Source organism: Triticum aestivum, chromosome 3D (assembly GCF_018294505.1).
Source record: "Triticum aestivum cultivar Chinese Spring chromosome 3D, IWGSC CS RefSeq v2.1, whole genome shotgun sequence".
Classification (NCBI taxonomy): Eukaryota; Viridiplantae; Streptophyta; class Magnoliopsida; order Poales; family Poaceae; genus Triticum; species Triticum aestivum.
Window position 1 is genome coordinate 451612410 of NC_057802.1, and position 17570 is coordinate 451629979.

Below are 17570 nucleotides of genomic sequence, written 5' to 3' on the forward strand. Positions count from 1 at the left end.
TCCCACTCACTTATTTCGAGAGAAACTCTTTCTCCAGAAAGGACCCGTTCTTGGCAACAAAGATCTTGCCTTCGGATCTGAGGTAGAAGGTATACCCAATGGTTTCCTTAGGGTATCCTATGAAGACACATTTTTCTGACTTGGGTTCGAGCTTTTCAGGTTGAAGTTTCTTGACATAAGCATCGCATCCCCAAACTTTTAGAAACGACAGCTTAGGTTTCTTCCCAAACCATAATTCATACGGTGTCGTCTCAACGGATTTCGACGGAGCCCTATTTAAAGTGAATGCGGCAGTCTCTAAAGCATAGCCCCAAAATGAGAGCGGTAGATCGGTAAGAGACATCATAGATCGCACCATATCCAATAGAGAGCGATTACAATGTTCGGACACACCATTTCGCTGAGGTGTTCCAGGCGGCGTGAGTTGTGAAACAATTCCACATTTCCTTAAGTGTGTGCCAAATTCGTGACTCAAATATTCCCCTCCATGATCTGATCGTAAGAATTTTATTTTTCTGTCACATTGATTCTCAACCTCACTCTGAAATTCCTTGAACTTTTCAAAGGTCTCAGACTTGTGTTTCATTAGGTAGACATACCCATATCTACTCAAGTCATCAGTGAGAGTGAGAACATAACGATAGCCATCGCGAGCCTCAACACTCATTGGACCGCACACATCAGTATGTATGATTTCTAATAAGTTGGTTGCTCGCTCCATTGTTCCGGAGAACGGAGTCTTGGTCATCTTACCCATGAGGCATGGTTCGCACGTGACAAATGATTCGTAATCAAGAGACTCTAAAAGTCCATCAGCATGGAGCTTCTTCATGCGCTTGACACCAATGTGACCAAGGCGGCAGTGCCACAAGTATGTGGGACTATCGTTATCAACTTTACATCTTTTGGTATTCACACTATGAATATGTGTAACATCACGTTCGAGATTCATTAAGAATAAACCATTGACCAGCGGGGCATGACCATAAAACATATCTCTCATATAAATAGAACAACCATTATTCTCGAATTTAAATGAGTAGCCATCCAGCATTAAACGAGATCCAGATACAATGTTCATGCTCAAAGCTGTCACTAAATAACAATTATTGAGGTTTAAAACTAATCCCGTAGGTAAATGTAGAGGTAGCGTGCCGACGGCGATCACATCGACCTTGGAACCATTCCCGACGCGCATCGTCACCTCGTCCTTCGCCAGTCTCCGCTTATTCCGCAGCTCCTGTTTTGAGTTATAAATATGAGCAACCGCACCGGTATCAAATACACAGGAGCTACTACGAGTATTGGTAAGGTACACATCAATTACATGTATATCACATATACCTTTGGTGTTGCCGGCCTTCTTGTCCGCTAAGTATTTGGGGGCAGTTCCGCTTCCAGTGACCACTTCCCTTGCAATAAAAGCACTCAGTCTCAGGCTTGGGTCCATTCTTTGGCTTCTTCCCGGCAACTGACTTACCGGGCGCGGCAACTCCCTTGCCGTCCTTCTTGAAGTTCTTCTTACCCTTGCCTTTCTTGAACTTAGTGGTTTTATTCACCATCAACACTTGATGTTCCTTTTTGATCTCCACCTCTGCTGATTTCAGCATTGAATATACCTCAGGAATGGTCTTTTCCATCCCCTGCATATTGAAGTTCATCACAAAGCCCTTGTAGCTCGGTGGAAGCGACTGAAGGATTTTGTCAATGACTGCGTCATCCGGGAGATTAAATACCAGCTGAGTCAAGCGGTTGTGTAGCCCAGACATTCTGAGTATGTGCTCACTGACAGAACTGTTTTCCTCCATCTTAGAACTGAAGAACTTGTCGGAGACTTCATATCTCTCGACCCGGGCATGAGCTTGGAAAACCATTTTCAGCTCTTCGAACATCTCATATGCTCCGTGTTGCTCAAAATGCTTTTGGAGCCCCGGTTCTAAGCTGTAAAGCATGCCGCACTGAACGAGGGAGTAATCATCAGCACGTGACTGCCAAGCGTTCATAACGTCTTGGTTCTCTGGGATGGGTGCTTCACCTAGCGGTGCTTCTAGGACATAATCTTTCTTGGCAGCTATGAGGATGATCCTCAGGTTCCGGACCCAGTCCGTATAGTTACTGCCATCATCTTTCAGCTTGGTTTTCTCTAGGAACGCGTTGAAGTTGAGGGCAACGTGGGCCAATTGATCTACAAGACAAATTGTAAAGATTTTAGACTAAGTTCATGATAATTAAGTTCATCTAATCAAATTATTCAATGAACTCCCACTCAGATAGACATCCCTCTAGTCATCTAAGTGAAACATGATCCGACTCAACTAGGTCGTGTCCGATCATCACGTGAGACGGACTAGTCAACATCGGTGAACATCCTCATGTTGATCGTATCTTCTATACGACTCATGCTCGACCTTTCGGTCTTCCGTGTTCCGAGGCCATGTCTGTACATGCTAGGCTCGTCAAGTCAACCTAAGTGTATTGCGTGTGTAAATCTGGCTTACACCCGTTGTATTCGAACGTTAGAATCTATCACACCCGATCATCACGTGGTGCTTCGAAACAACGAACCTTCGCAACGGTGCACAGTTAGGGGGAACACTTTCTTGAAATTATTGCGAGGGATCATCTTATTTAAGCTACCGTCGTTCTAAGCAAATAAGATGTAAAACATGATAAACATCACATGCAATCAAATAGTGACATGATATGGCCAATATCATTTTGCTCCTTTTGATCTCCATCTTCGGGGCGCCTTGATCATCTTCGTCACCGGCATGACACCATGATCTCCATCATCGTGTCTTCATGAAGTTGTCACGCCAATGATTACTTCTACTTCTATGGCTAATGTGTTTAGCAATAAATTAAAGTAATTTACATGGCGTTATTCAATGACACGCAGGTCATACAAAAAATAAAGACAACTCCTATGGCTCCTGCCGGTTGTCATACTCATTGACATGCAAGTCGTGATTCCTATTACAAGAACATGATCAATCTCATACATCACATATATCATTCATCACATCCTTTTGGCCATATCACATCACACGGCATATGCTGCAAAAACAAGTTAGACGTCCTCTAATTGTTGTTGCAAGTTTTACGTGGCTGCTATAGGTTTCTTAGCAAGAACGTTTCTTACCTACGCCAAAACCACAACGTGATATGCCAATTTCTATTTACCCTTCAAAAGGACCCTTTTCATTGAATCCGTTCCGACTAAAGTAGGAGAGACAGACACCCGCTAGCCACCTTATGCAACTAGTGCATGTCAGTCGGTGGAACCTGTCTCACGTAAGCGTACGTGTAAGGTCGGTCCGGGCCGCTTCATCCCACAATGCCGCCGAAACAAGATAAGACTAGTAGTGGCAAGAAAATTGACAACATCTATGCCCACAACAAGTTTGTGTTCTACTCGTGCATAGAAACTACGCATAGGCCTGGCTCATGATGCCACTGTTGGGGATCGTAGCAGAAATTTAAAAAATTTCTACGCATCACCAAGATCAATCTATGGAGTCATCTAGCAACGAGGGAGAGGAGTGCATCTACATACCCTTGTAGATCGCGAGCGGAAGCGTTCAAGTGAACGGGGTTGATGGAGTCGTACTCGTCGTGATCCAAATCACCGATGACCGAGCGCCGGGCACCTCCGCGTTCAACACACGTATGGAGCAGCGACGTCTCCTCCTTCTTGATCCAGCAAGGGGGAAGGAGAGGTTGATGGAGATCCGGCAGCACGACGGCGTGGTGGTGGAAGTAGCGGAGATCTCGGCAGGGCTTCGCCAAGCTCAGCGAGAGGGAGAGGTGTTACGGGAGGGAGAGGGAGGCGCCAGGGGCTGTGGTACGACTGCCCTCCCTCCCCTCCACTATATATAGGGGCCCTGGGGGGGCGCCGGCCCCTGGGAGATCCAATCTCCAGGGGGCGGCGGCCAAGGGGTGGCTTCCCCCCAAGCCAAGTGGGGGGCGCCCCCAACCCTAGGGTTTCCAACCCTAGGCGCAGGGGAGGCCCAAAGGGGGGGCACCAGCCCACCAGGGGCTGGTTTCCCTCCCACTTCAGCCCATGGGGCCCTCCGGGATAGGTGGCCCCACCCGGTGGACCCCCGGGACCCTTCCGGTGGTCCCGGTACAATACCGGTGACCCCCGAAACTTTCCCGGTGGCCGAAACTGGACTTCCTATATATGATTCTTCACCTCCGGACCATTCCGGAACTCCTCGTGACGTCCGGGATCTCATCCGTGACTCCGAAAAACTTTCGGGTTACCGCATACTAATATCTCTACAACCCTAGCATCACCGAACCTTAAGTGTGTAGACCCTACGGGTTCGGGAGACATGCAGACATGACCGAGACGACTCTCCGGTCAATAACCAACAGCGGGATCTGGATACCCATGTTGGCTCCCACATGTTCCACGATGATCTCATCGGATGAACCACGATGTCGAGGATTCAATCAATCCGTATACAATTCCCTTTGTCAATCGGTACGTTACTTGCCCGAGATTCGATCGTCGGTATCCCAATACCTCGTTCAATCTCGTTACCGGCAAGTCACTTTACTCGTACCGTAACACTTGGTCACATTGAGCTCATTATGATGATGCATTACCGAGTGGGCCCAGAGATACCTCTCCATCATACGGAGTGACAAATCCCAGTCTCGATCCGTGCCAACCCAACAGACACTTTCGGAGATACCCGTAGTGCACCTTTATAGTCACCCAGTTACGTTGTGACGTTTGGTACACCCAAAGCACTCCTACGACATCCGGGAGTTAAACGATCTCATGGTCTAAGGAAATGATACTTGACATTGGAAAAGCTCTAGCAAACGAACTACACGTTCTTTGTGCTATGCTTAGGATTGGGTCTTGTCCATCACATCATTCTCCTAATGATGTGATCCCGTTATCAATGACATCCAATGTCCATAGTCAGGAAACCATGACTATCTGTTGATCAACGAGCTAGTCAACTAGAGGCTCACTAGGGACATGTTGTGGTCTATTTATTCACACATGTATTACGATTTCCGGATAACACAATTATAGCATGAACAATAGACAATTATCATGAACAAGGAAATATAATAATAACCATTTTATTATTGCCTCTAGGGCATATTTCCAACAAGTAATACCTCCCTTCTTAGGGACACAATGGACAGGACTTACCCACAGACTATCAGCGACGGGATAAATTATACCTGCCTCAAGGAGCTTTAGTATTTCCTTTCTTAGCACTTCTTTCATCTTAGGATTCAGCCGTCGTTGATGATCAATAACTGGTTTGGCATCTTTCTCCAAATTTATTTTGTTTTGACATAGAGTGGGACTAATGCCCTTAAGGTCATCAAGAGTATATCCAATAGCAGCACGGTGCTTCTTCAGAGTTTTCAATAATTTCTCTTCTTCATGCTATGAAAGGTTAGCACTAATAATAACAGGATATATCTTCTTTTCATCTAGATAAGCATATTTAAGAGTATCAGGTAATGGTTTAAGTTCAAACACGGGATCACCCTTGGGTGGAGGAGGATCCCCTAGGATTTCAACAGGTAAATTGTGTTTCAGTATAGGTCCCTGTTTAAAGAATACTTCATCTATTTCCCTTCTTTCATTCACAAACATATCATTTTCATGGTCTAGCAAATATTGTTCTAAAGGATCACTAGGACGCACAGCAATAGAAGCAAGACCAATAATTTCATCTTTACTAGGCAATTCTTCATCACGAGGTTGTCTACGAAATTTAGAGAAATTAAACTCATGAGACATATCATCCAAACCAATAGTAACAACATCCTTTTCGCAGTCTATCTTAGCACTAACAGTATTCAAGAAGGGTCTACCAAATATAATGGGACAAAAGCTATCTTGTGGGGAACCAAGAACAAGAAAATCAACAGGATATTTAGCTTTCCCACAGAAGACCTCAACATCTCTAACAATCCCAATTGGTGAAATAGTATCTCTATTGGCAAGTTTAATGGTGACATCAATATCTTCCAACTAAGCGGGTGCAATATCATGCATAATTTCTTGATATAAAGAAATAGGTATTGCACTAGCACTAGCACCCATATCACATAAGCCATGATAACAATGATCTCCTATTTTAACAGAAATAACAGGCATGCCTACCACAGGTCTATGTTCATCTTTAGCACCAGGTTTAGCAATTCTAGCAGTCTCATCATAGAAGTAAATAACATGCCCATCAATATTATCAGCCAAGAGATCTTTAACAATAGCAATATTAGGTTCAACTTTAACTTGCTCAGGGGGTGTATAAGTTCTAATATTACTTTTACGAACCACAGTTGAAGCTTTAGCATGATCCTTTATCCTAACAGGGAAAGGTGGTTTCTCAACATAAGCAGTAGGAACAATAGGATCATTATAAGTGATAGTCTTTTCTTCAACTTTAATAGGTTCAACTACTTTTACTTCTATGGGAGGATGATATTTAAACCACTTCTCCTTAGGGAGAACAACATGGGTAGCAAAGGATTCACAAAAGGAAGCTACTATCTCAGAGTCAAGTCCATATTTAGTGCTAAATTTACGAAAAACATCGGTATCCATAAAAGATTTAACACAATCAAACTTAGGTGTTATACCTGACTCCTTACCTTCATCAAGATCCCAATTTTCAGAGTTGTGTTTAATTCTTTCCAATAAATCCCATTTGAATTCAATAGTCTTCATCATAAAAGAACCAATACAAGAAGTATCGAGCATGGAGCGATTGTTGTCAGAAAGCCAAGCATAATTTTTTTGAATAATCATCTCTCTTGAGAGCTCATGATTGGGGCATGAATATAACATTGACTTAAGCCTCCCCCAAGCTTGAGCGATGCTTTCTCCTTCGCGAGGCCAAAAATTATATATATAATTACGATCACAATGAACAAGATGCATAGGATAAAACTTCTGATGGAATTCCAATTTCGACTGTTTGTAGTCCCATGATCCCATATCATCACATAGCCTATACCATGTCAATGCATCTCCCTTCAAAGATAAAGGGAAGACCTTCTTGTTGATAACATCATCGGGCATACCTGCAAATTTAAATAATCCACAAACTTCATCCACATAGATTAAGTGTAAATCGGGATGCAATGTTCCATCTCCTGCAAAAGGATTAGCTAGCAGTTTCTCTATCATACCCGAAGGAATTTCAAAGTAAACATTTTCATTTTCAGTAGGTTCAGTAGGTTGAGGGGCAACTCTTTGCTCTACTGGTCGAGGTGAAGATACCCCGAACAAGCCCCTCAAAGGATTACTTTCCATAGTAACAAGTGACAGTAAATTTCAGCACACTATATAAATTTTTCCTTACCAAATTCCACCTACCAAAGGCGCTTCACTCCCCGGCAATAGCGCCAGAAAAGAGTCTTGGTCACCCACAAGCGTAGGGGATCTATCTTAGTCCTTTCGATAAGTAAGAGTGTCGAACCCAACGAGGAGCAGAAGGAAATGATAAGCGGTTTTCAGCAAGGTATTCTCTGCAAGCACTGAAATTATCGGTAACAGATAGTTTTGTGATAAGATAATTTGGGACGGGTAACAAGTAATGAAAGTAAATAAGGTGCAGCATGGTGGCCCAATCCTTTTTGTAGCAAAGGACAAGACTGGACAATTTCTTATATGAAGAAAAACGCTCCCGAGGACACATGGGAATTATCGTCAAGCTAGTTTTCATCACGTTCATATGATTCGCGTTCGGTAATTTGATAATTTGATATGTGGGTGGACCGGTGCTTGGGTGTTGTCCTTACTTGGACAAGCATCCCACTTATGATTAACTCCTATTGCAAGCATCCGCAACTACAAAAGAAGTATTAAGGTAAACCTAACCATAGCATGAAACATATGGATCCAAATCAGCCCCTTACGAAGCAACGCATAAACTAGGGTTTAAGCTTCTGTCACTCTAGCAACCCATCATCTACTTATTACTTGCCAATGCCTTCCTCTAGGCCCAAACAATGGTGAAGTGTCATGTAGTCGATGTTCACATGACACCACTAGAGGAGAGACAACATACATCTCATCAAAATATCGAACGAATACCAAATTCACATGACTACTAACAGCAAGACTTCTCCCATGTCCTCAGGAACAAACGTAACTACTCACAAAGCATATTCATGTACATAATCAGAGGGGTATTAATATGCATATAGGATCTGAACATATGATCTTCCACCAAATAAACCAACTAGCATCAACTACAAGGAGTAATCAACACTACTAGCAACCTACAGGTACCAATCCCAGACTTGGAGACAAAGATTGGATACAAGAGATGAATTAGGGTTTTAGAGGAGATGGTGCTGGTGAAGATGTTGATGGAGATTGGCCCCCTCCCGATGAAAGGAGCGTTGGTGATGACGATGGCGATGATTTCCCCCTCCCGGAGGGAAGTGTCCCCGGCAGAACAGCTCCGCCAGAGCCCTAGATTGGTTCCGCCTCGTGGCGGCGGAGTCTCGTCCTGAAAGCTTGCTTCTGATTTTTTTCTCGAATGAAAGACTTCATATAGCAGTAGATGGGCACCGGAGAGCCACCAGGGGGCCCACGAGGCAGGGGCGCGCCCAGGTGGGTAGGGCGCGCCCCTACCCTCGTGGCCAGGGTGTGGGCCCCCTCTGGTATTTTCTTCGCTCAGTATTTTTTATTATTTCCAAAAATAACTTCCGAGGAGTTTCAGGACTTTTGGAGTTGTGCAGAATAGGTCTCTAATATTTTCTCCTTTTCCAGCCCAGAATTCCAGCTGTCGGCATTCTCCCTCTTTATGTAAACCTTGTAAAATAAGAGAGAATAGGCATAAGGGTTGTGACATAATGTGTAATAACAGCCCATAATGCAATAAATATCTATATAAAAGCATGATGCAAAATGGACGTATCACCCATTTAAACTTTATGGGCCACTTTTGGGCCGGTCCACGTGTCAGCATATCATAGGCGCATCTCGCCCATTGGATGAGTGACACCTGTGCCAACGCGGAGCTGACACGTGTTTCCGTCAGCCAATCAGAATTTTACACGTGGAAAATCCCCATTGGTTAGGGCTGTTAACGGGTTATCGGATGCAAAACCGGACCCGATAGCTTAACGGCGTTCCGTTACAGTGGATGCCACATGTCGGTCACCCTTGAGGAAAGCACTTCTGTGATGCGCGATTTATCGTCATGGAAGTGGACACTTCCGTGATGATAATTTTGGTAATGTCAGGGAACACCTCTACGACAGCACAAGTATGACTATCTTCATTCTGTCATAATTTTGTCATGGATGTACATGCATGACAGAAAACATGACCTATTGTGACAAACACGTATCATCACGGAAGTGTATTTTTTTGTAGTGTTGTTTGTTCACCCGTGGTAGACGATCCTTCATCAAGTGGACAACCAGTACACATGTCAAATTACCACGTGGGCTGCCTTTTCGTACAGAAATGAGCTCCACCGTGTACCCGCGCGGGTGTGGTTGGGAAAGAGACGGGAGCACGTGCGCCGTGCTTGCACCTCTTCTCTTCGTGCACGTCCCCCACCTCCGTGGGTGTGTGTGAGAGAGATACAAACCTAGACATAATGCGCCGTCCATCCCCATGCCTTCGCCCAGTCCGACCACGAGTCACCACCACGCCCCACTCCTCCTCACCTTATCTCTCATCTTTCTCGAGATATCATTTTTTCAATGAAATTCTCGAGGTACCATTTTTCGATAAAATTCTCGAGATATCATTAGTTTTTACACATGGGTTTACTCCTGCATGGGTCAATCACAACAGGTGTTTTGTAAAAAAATGCATCTTCATGTTCCGTGCAATGCACGGGCATCTTGCTAGTCCATGAAAACAACACATGGCAAAATTTCACGGCGAACGAGGGATTTGAATCTGCTGGGAGGGGCTGTTTGGATTTTGCCCGGGGTAGCCAAAATATTGACGACCCTTTTGTCCACCGTTGCCTTTGCCACCGATGAACAAGGAATGGCTCGGGTGCTCATGCGTCCTCCAACGTGCACGGTGGAGACGAGCTTGCACGAGCTGTGCTTCTTTTGTCCCACCACGCCGCCCGAGCCGGCCGCAGACCGACCGGTGACCCGCAAATTACGCCATCCAACCATAGCTGCACACATTCTGACAGCAACTCAACCAACCGGACGAAATTCATGCCAACACGGTGATATATCATATAAACAATGACAGAATTCATATAAAATACTGGATTTTCATACAAACATGACGGATTTCATTACATTCAAATCAACTAAGCGGTGCTAGTTCTCGACAGCACAGGGATAATAATACCTGGCCTAAATGGTCGCCCGCTGATCCATTTGTGTTCCTCATGTCTGGCAGCACGATCACCGAACTGCCGGGAGCCCCGGAGGTATATGCTTCAGCGCAAAGGATGGCTCGCTTCCCCACTGCCCAACTGATATCGTTCGCTGATGCCCAAGATGATGGTGGAAGGGGGCTTCTTCGCTTCCGTGGAGCCCATGCGGGGTCGACGAAGGTCCTTGCAACAAAAGGATCCGGCAAGACACCTGCTGTGTACGCTGGCGTCGCCTCCACGGTGGCCTTCATGGGACCCAAGCGGCGGCGGCCTCCCGTGTTCCACTTCTCCTCGACGATGGCGGCGGACGCGGAGGCGCTGGCCACTGACTCGTCGCTCTCCGCGCACCTAGCTTCTGTCTCTGCTTGCATGGCGCGGCCACCGGCATGGGAGTCTCGGCCACAGAAACGGGAGACGCGGTCCCAGACACGGGAGGCGTAGTACGAGGTGGCGGCGTGGACGGCAGCGACGACGCCCGTGCGCCGCTCCTCGTGGAGCTGGCCTGGAGCGGCGAGTTGCTGAACCATGTGCTGGCTTGGGGCGGCAACTGGCTCCGTCGGGCAAGGGGAGGGATGTGGCTCAGCGAGCTGCATAGCTCGTATCCGGCGGGCTCGGCGGGCCACCCAGCCGGCTTGGATGCGGGATAACTACTCTTCGTAAGCCATTGTAAGAGTGGACAAAATGGTGAAGGAGGAGATAGGGGAGCAGCGGAGGTGTGCGACTCTTGGCCGGTGTTTGGCCTCGTTTAAATAGGAGATTAAATAGACGGCGGACGGGAGGAGCTCGGCCGGCGTTGCGTTTAATGTCGGCCCGGTCATGAACGAACGTGTGTCCAGAGTGGGTTTCTCGGCTTCCACACGGGTTTCATGGAGGCGTTTGAATGTGGCAAGGAGGCGTGTTCAGCTGGGTGTGCAGTGAGTCGCGCCCTCGACTCTGACGTATGGCACACTTTCCGAGGAAACAACCTCAAGTCCACAGTATCAATTCTATTGGAAAAATTTCAACGATTACTAGTGGAGGTTTTGAATTCCCTCTTCCTACTGTCAAGAAGAAATATGATATTCTTAGTGTTGGGGGCATGCATATCCCCGTTGGTAACCTAGTGTTATTCGAAAATTCTCCGGTTTCATGTTATTCGGAAAGAGTTTGTTAACAAGACTTGATCAACCTTGTTAGTGGATTCCTTTGATGAGCATGAGATGGATGAAGTTAGAAAGCACAACCTTCTGTACCCTCCTTTTACTTTCTGTTATTTAGATTTAATAAAGCAAAAAAATAGTATTTTCTCTCTGATTTCTGAATTATCCTTATAATAAAAATACCTCGAAAATAAAAGTTCTCCAAATGTCCTGAAAATGAAATATGATTTTTTGTAGAATATTTAAGAATTCCTGGCACTGAGAACACACCAGGGGGGCCCATGATTTGGCCACGAGGGCACAGGGCGCTCCCACCCCCTCGGGCACGCCCCCTACCTCGTGGGCCCCACATGGACCCCCTCCACTTATTCCAGCACCGACTCACTTCGTCTTCATCCAGAAAAAAATCCTCCCATAGCTCAAACCCGTGTTCTAGCTCATCTTGCTGCCATTTTCGATCTCCTTGCTCAAAGCTCCATTCACAAAACTGTTTTGGGGGATTGTTCTTCGGTATATGACTCCTCCAATGGTCCAATTAGTTTTTGTTCTAGTGCTTTATTTATTGCAAAATTTTCTGCTAAGGTGACCCTGTTCTTGAGCTTGCATGTCAAATTTATATGGTCAAAAGTAGTTTTAATGCATGATATAGCTCTAGGCACTTGTGGGAGTAGTTGCTATCAATCTTGTTGAGTTTGGTTCACTTTTATTTTTGAGTCACTAAAAATTTCAGAAATTTTTAGAGGAAGAAAATGTTGAAGAGATTGTTGAGAGGCTCCTCAAACCGGGGTTCGAAGGGAGAGGAGAATGAAGAGAATGAAAAGCCCAAATACATTCTTCCTCGCACTGCGGAGGTTCGGCCATGCGAATGGCCTTGTGATGCGTTCATGAGGGCTGCCGGAATTTATGATGACTTTTATTACTTGGCTGAGAATGCAGGCCTCACCGACTTCCTCCATGACCAGCGCGAACAGTATCTCCTACTCACTAATATTTTTGTGCAAAATTTTTATTTCCATGCTAAGAAATCACCACCTTTAGTGGAGTTTCACTTATATGATGAGGTTAAGGAGATGTCACTCCATGATTTTGTTGGGTTTGCAAGATACCCTTTGTGGGCAGCATCGAGGAACCACATCGTAGTGATGTGGATAGATTTATTGATAAAATTGTTGTAGGGGAAACAAGGAAAGTTTCCGATGCAAGAATTACTAGTATACATTTTCCTGTTCTACGTTACTTTGCGATATTTGCTAGTAGATGCTTAATTGGCCGCGGGAACACTGGAAATCTTAGTGCTCCTGATCTTGTCATTTTGCGCCATGCTTTGTTTCGTGATACAACTTTCAGCTTAGGGGCTATTGTTGCTAAACGATTAAGTCTAAACCGTACAAAGGGCCCCATCTTCGGAGGCATCTTTGCTTCAAGCCTTGCTGTACACTTTGAGATACCTATTAGGCATTATGATAAAGAGGAAAAGTTGCTGCCCCCAATTTTTCTAGATTATAAGAGTATGGTAGCATATGAATTTATTGTTAAAAATAAGAAGAAGATGCTTAAGTATAATTTGATATTTGATAAAACTCACTGTGAGACTATTACTTTGCCGGGACCCTCTTTGTTTAACATACTTTCAGGCACGTACCTCATCTTGCCCGAGGCCATTTATGCATACTGGAGGCTGACACAAGTCCCTGAGCCTGAGCCTGAGCCTGAACTTGACCCTTATCGACAATCTGTTTATCAGTGGGATCCGGAGGAGATCGCCAACCAGTGGCACCCTGAGGACCCTCCCCAGTACACCGGAGAGAGTAGCTTCGATCCGTGGCCATAGACCAACTTAGGCCAAAAGCCTAAGCTTGGGGGAGTACGTATTTCTCACCGACATTACATTCATGTTCACACACTCATTCTAGATGTCGGTGCTTATACTTTTTCATTGTACTATCCATGCTAGTTTATTTTATTTTCTAAGCCTTCTTCTTGTGTGTCTGAAAACCTTAAGAAAAACCAAAAGAATTAGTTATAGCTTTTAGCTAGTTTACTTCCCATGCCTGTAGTAGTAGTAATTAAAAGAAAACCCGAAAAGATTTCTCGTTCTTCTTTCGCTTGTTGGGGGCTTTCCCGTATAAATAGTTTTATTTCTTTTCTTCCCTTTGGGGGTCGAGAGGAGAAGACCATGATGAAAATGTTGAGTGGCTCTCATATGCATTATTGTTGATTTAACAAAGAGCCCTTATTACCTTGTCTTCTCCCTTGTATTAAATGCTTGCAGATTCTAGCTTAGTCCAATGCACATGCACTATTATTATTATTATCTACACCATTCAGTCATGCGAGTGAGAGGCAATAATGACGATATACGATGGACTTATTGAGATGAGAGAAGCTGGTATGAACTCGACCTATCTTGTTTTTGTAAATATGATTAGTTCATCGTTCCTGATTCAGCCTATTATGAATGAAACATGTTTGCAATGACAATTAGAGATTATAGTTGCTCATGCCATGCTTAATTAGCTAGGAGTTTATAATGGTCTACCTTGCGTGCCAACATGCTATTAAAATGGTTGTGATGTGGTATGATAGGGTGGTATCCTCCTTTGAACGATTCGAGTGGCTTGACTTGGCATGTGTTCACGCATGTAGTTGAAACAACATCAACATAGCCTCCACGATATTTATGTTCATGGTGATTTATATCCTACTCATGCTTGCACTCATTGTTGATTAATCTTAATGCATGTTCATGACTGTTGTCGCTCTCTAGTTGGTCGCTTCCCAGTCTCTTTCTAGCCTTCACTTGTACTAAGCGGGAATACTGCTTGTGCATCCACTTCCATAAACCCCAAAGTTATTCCATATGAGTCCACCATACCTTCCCATATGCGGTATTTACCTGCCGTTCCAAGTAAATTTGTATGTGCCAAACTCTAAACCTTCAAATGAAATTTTGTTTTGTATGCTCGAATAGCCCATGTATCAACTAGGGATGTCTACATCGTCCATGCTAGGTGGGTTATTCTCATGATGAGTGGACTCCGCTCATCATTCACGAGAATATGGCCGGTAACCGGGATGCCCAGTCCCATGCTCAAATCAAATCAAAATAATTGCAAACAAAACTCCCCCAGGATTGCTGTTGGTATGGACGGTACCCGTTGTTTCGGACCAGCCGTGGAGTGTGCTTGTTGGTGGAGGGGGAGTATAAACTTTACCATTCTGTTTGGGAACCGTCTATAATGTGTGTAGCATGGAAGATATCGAGATCTCTTGGTTGTTATGTTGACAATGAAAGTATGCCACCCAAAATATTATTTATCTCTGTTTTAAAACTCGAGCTCTGGCACCTTTGCAAATCCCTGCTTCCATCTGCGAAGGGCCTATCTATTTACTTTTATGTTGAGTCATCATCCTCTTATTAAAAAGCACCAGTTGAAGAGCACCACTATCATTCGCATGCATTGCGATCCATTTACATTGAGTATGACTGTGACTGGATCTCTTTTACCATGAATTACAATGTCTTGTCAGTCCTTGATCTTCAGGGGTGCTCTGCATTTATGTTTTGCAGTCTCGGAAAGGGCTAGCAAGATACCATCTGGTTATATCATGTTATGATTGTTTTGAGAAAGTGTTGTCATCCGAGATTTATTATTATTGCTCGCTAGTTGATTATGCCCTTGATATGAGTAAACATGAGACCTAAATGTTATTGTGAATATGGTTAGTTCATAATCTTTGTTGAAAACTTGAATGCTGGCTTTACATATTTGAAACAACAAGATCAAGCAAAGTTTGTAAAAGTTTTTCTTTATCACTTTCAGTTTGTCAACTGAATTGCTTGAGGACAAGCAAAGGTTTAAGCTTTGGGGAGTTGATACATCTCCAACGTATCTACTTTTCCAAACACTTTTGCCCTTGTTTTGGACTCTAACTTGCATTATTTGAATGGAACTAACCCGGACTGACGCTATTTTCAGAAGAATTGCCATGGTGTTATTTTTGTGCAGAAATAAAAGTTCTCGGAATGACCTGAAACTTCACGGAGCCACTTTTTGGAATTAATAAAAAATACTGGCGAAAGAATCAATTGAAGGGGGCCCACACCCTGGCCACGAGGGTGGGGGCGCGTCCTACCCCACTGGGCGCGCCCTCCTGCCTCGTGGCCCCCCTGGGACTCCACCGACCTCAACTCTAACTCCATATATTCACTTTCGGGGAGAAAAAAATCAGAGAGAAGGATTCATCACGTTTTACGATACGGAGCCGCCGCCAAGCCCTAATCTTCCTCGGGAGGGCTCATCTGTAGTCCGTTCGGGGCTCCGGAGAGGGGAATCCGTCGCCATCGTCATCATCAACCATCCTCCATCACCAATTTCATGATGCTCACCGCCGTGCGTGAGTAATCCCATTGTAGGCTTGCTGGACGGTGATGGGTTGGATGAGATTTACCATGTAATCGAGTTAGTTTTGTTAGGGTTTGATCCCTAGTATCCATTATGTTCTGAGATTGATGTTGCTATGACTTTGCTATGCTTAATGCTTGTCACTAGGGCCCGAGTGCCATGATTTCAGATCTGAACCTATTATGTTTTCATGAATATATGTGAGTTCTTGATCCTATCTTGCAAGTCAATAGTCACCTGCTATGTGTTATGATCCGGCAACCCCGAAGTGACAATAATCGGGACCACTCCCGGTGATGACCGTAGTTTGAGGAGTTCATGTATTCACTAAGTGTTAATGCTTTGGTTTGGTACTCTATTAAAAGGAGGCCTTAATATCCCTTAGTTTCCAATATGACCCAGCTGCCACGGGAGGGCAGGACAAAAGATGTCATGCAAGTTCTTTTCCATAAGCACCTATGACTATATTCGGAATACATGCCTACTTTACATTGATGAACTGGAGCTAGTTCTGTGTCACCCTATGTTATAATTGTTGCATGAGGAATCGCATCCGACATAATTATCCATCATTCATCCATTGCCTACGACCTTTTCACATATTGATCTTTGCTTAGTTACTTTTCCGTTGCCACTGTTACAATTGCTACCAAAACTACTACTATTACTTTTGCCACTGTTACCGTTACTTCCATACTACTTTGCTACTAAACACTTTGCTGCACATATAAAGTCTTTCAGGTGTGGTTGAATTGACTACTCAACTGCTAATACTTGAGAATATTCTTTGCCTCCCCTTGTGCTGAATCAATAAATTTGGGTTGAATACTCTACCCTCGAAAACTGTTGCGATCCCCTATACTTGTGGGTTATCATATACATGCGGGGTGAGGCTACACATCGGTCGACTGACTTTTTCATCTCTGGTCAGTAGATTTTCCAGCCGTTGGATACGAAATCAAGGGCCTGCAGTTTGTCTTCAACCTCCACCCCCCTGGGCCGCTAGCCACCACCGGCTGAACCGCCGGCCCCCAACGCCAGCGGCCGGCCCGCGCCACCCCGCCCACCCTGAAACCACTCCCCACCGCCGCCCCAGCCATCCCTCTAGGCCCCCCCCCCCCGCGCCGAGCTTTTTTTCAGCGATCCCCATGCCACCGCCCAATCACCGCGCCCCCCCACCGCCGGCGACTGCCAACCAGAGGTCTCACGACTTTGAATCCCCACCGACCACTAATTTATTACCATTTATGTCCTTCATATACGCGCTGACGGGTGGGCCCTATGGTAATGTGCGCTGCTGAATGTGGACCGTTTGACTGGTCAATTGATCGTGTCATCAACAAATTACGGAGCTGTATGGTGAGCCAGTGACCGTATGATCACCCTAAAATGTATTTTATTAACATAGTACAGACTCAAACTACCATTTCTTTCTTTCATATACGCGCTGACAGGTGGGCCCCACTGTTACGTGCCCCGATGGTGCAACACTAGTTGCGCCACGTGGAACGTTTGACTGGTCAATTGATTGTGTCATCAACAAAATACGGAGTTGTACGGGTGAGCCAGTGACCGAATAATCACGACATGTATTCTTTTAACACGGTACAGACGCAAGCGCTCATATATTCACGCAAGCACTCACCGCTATAAGCACACACACACGC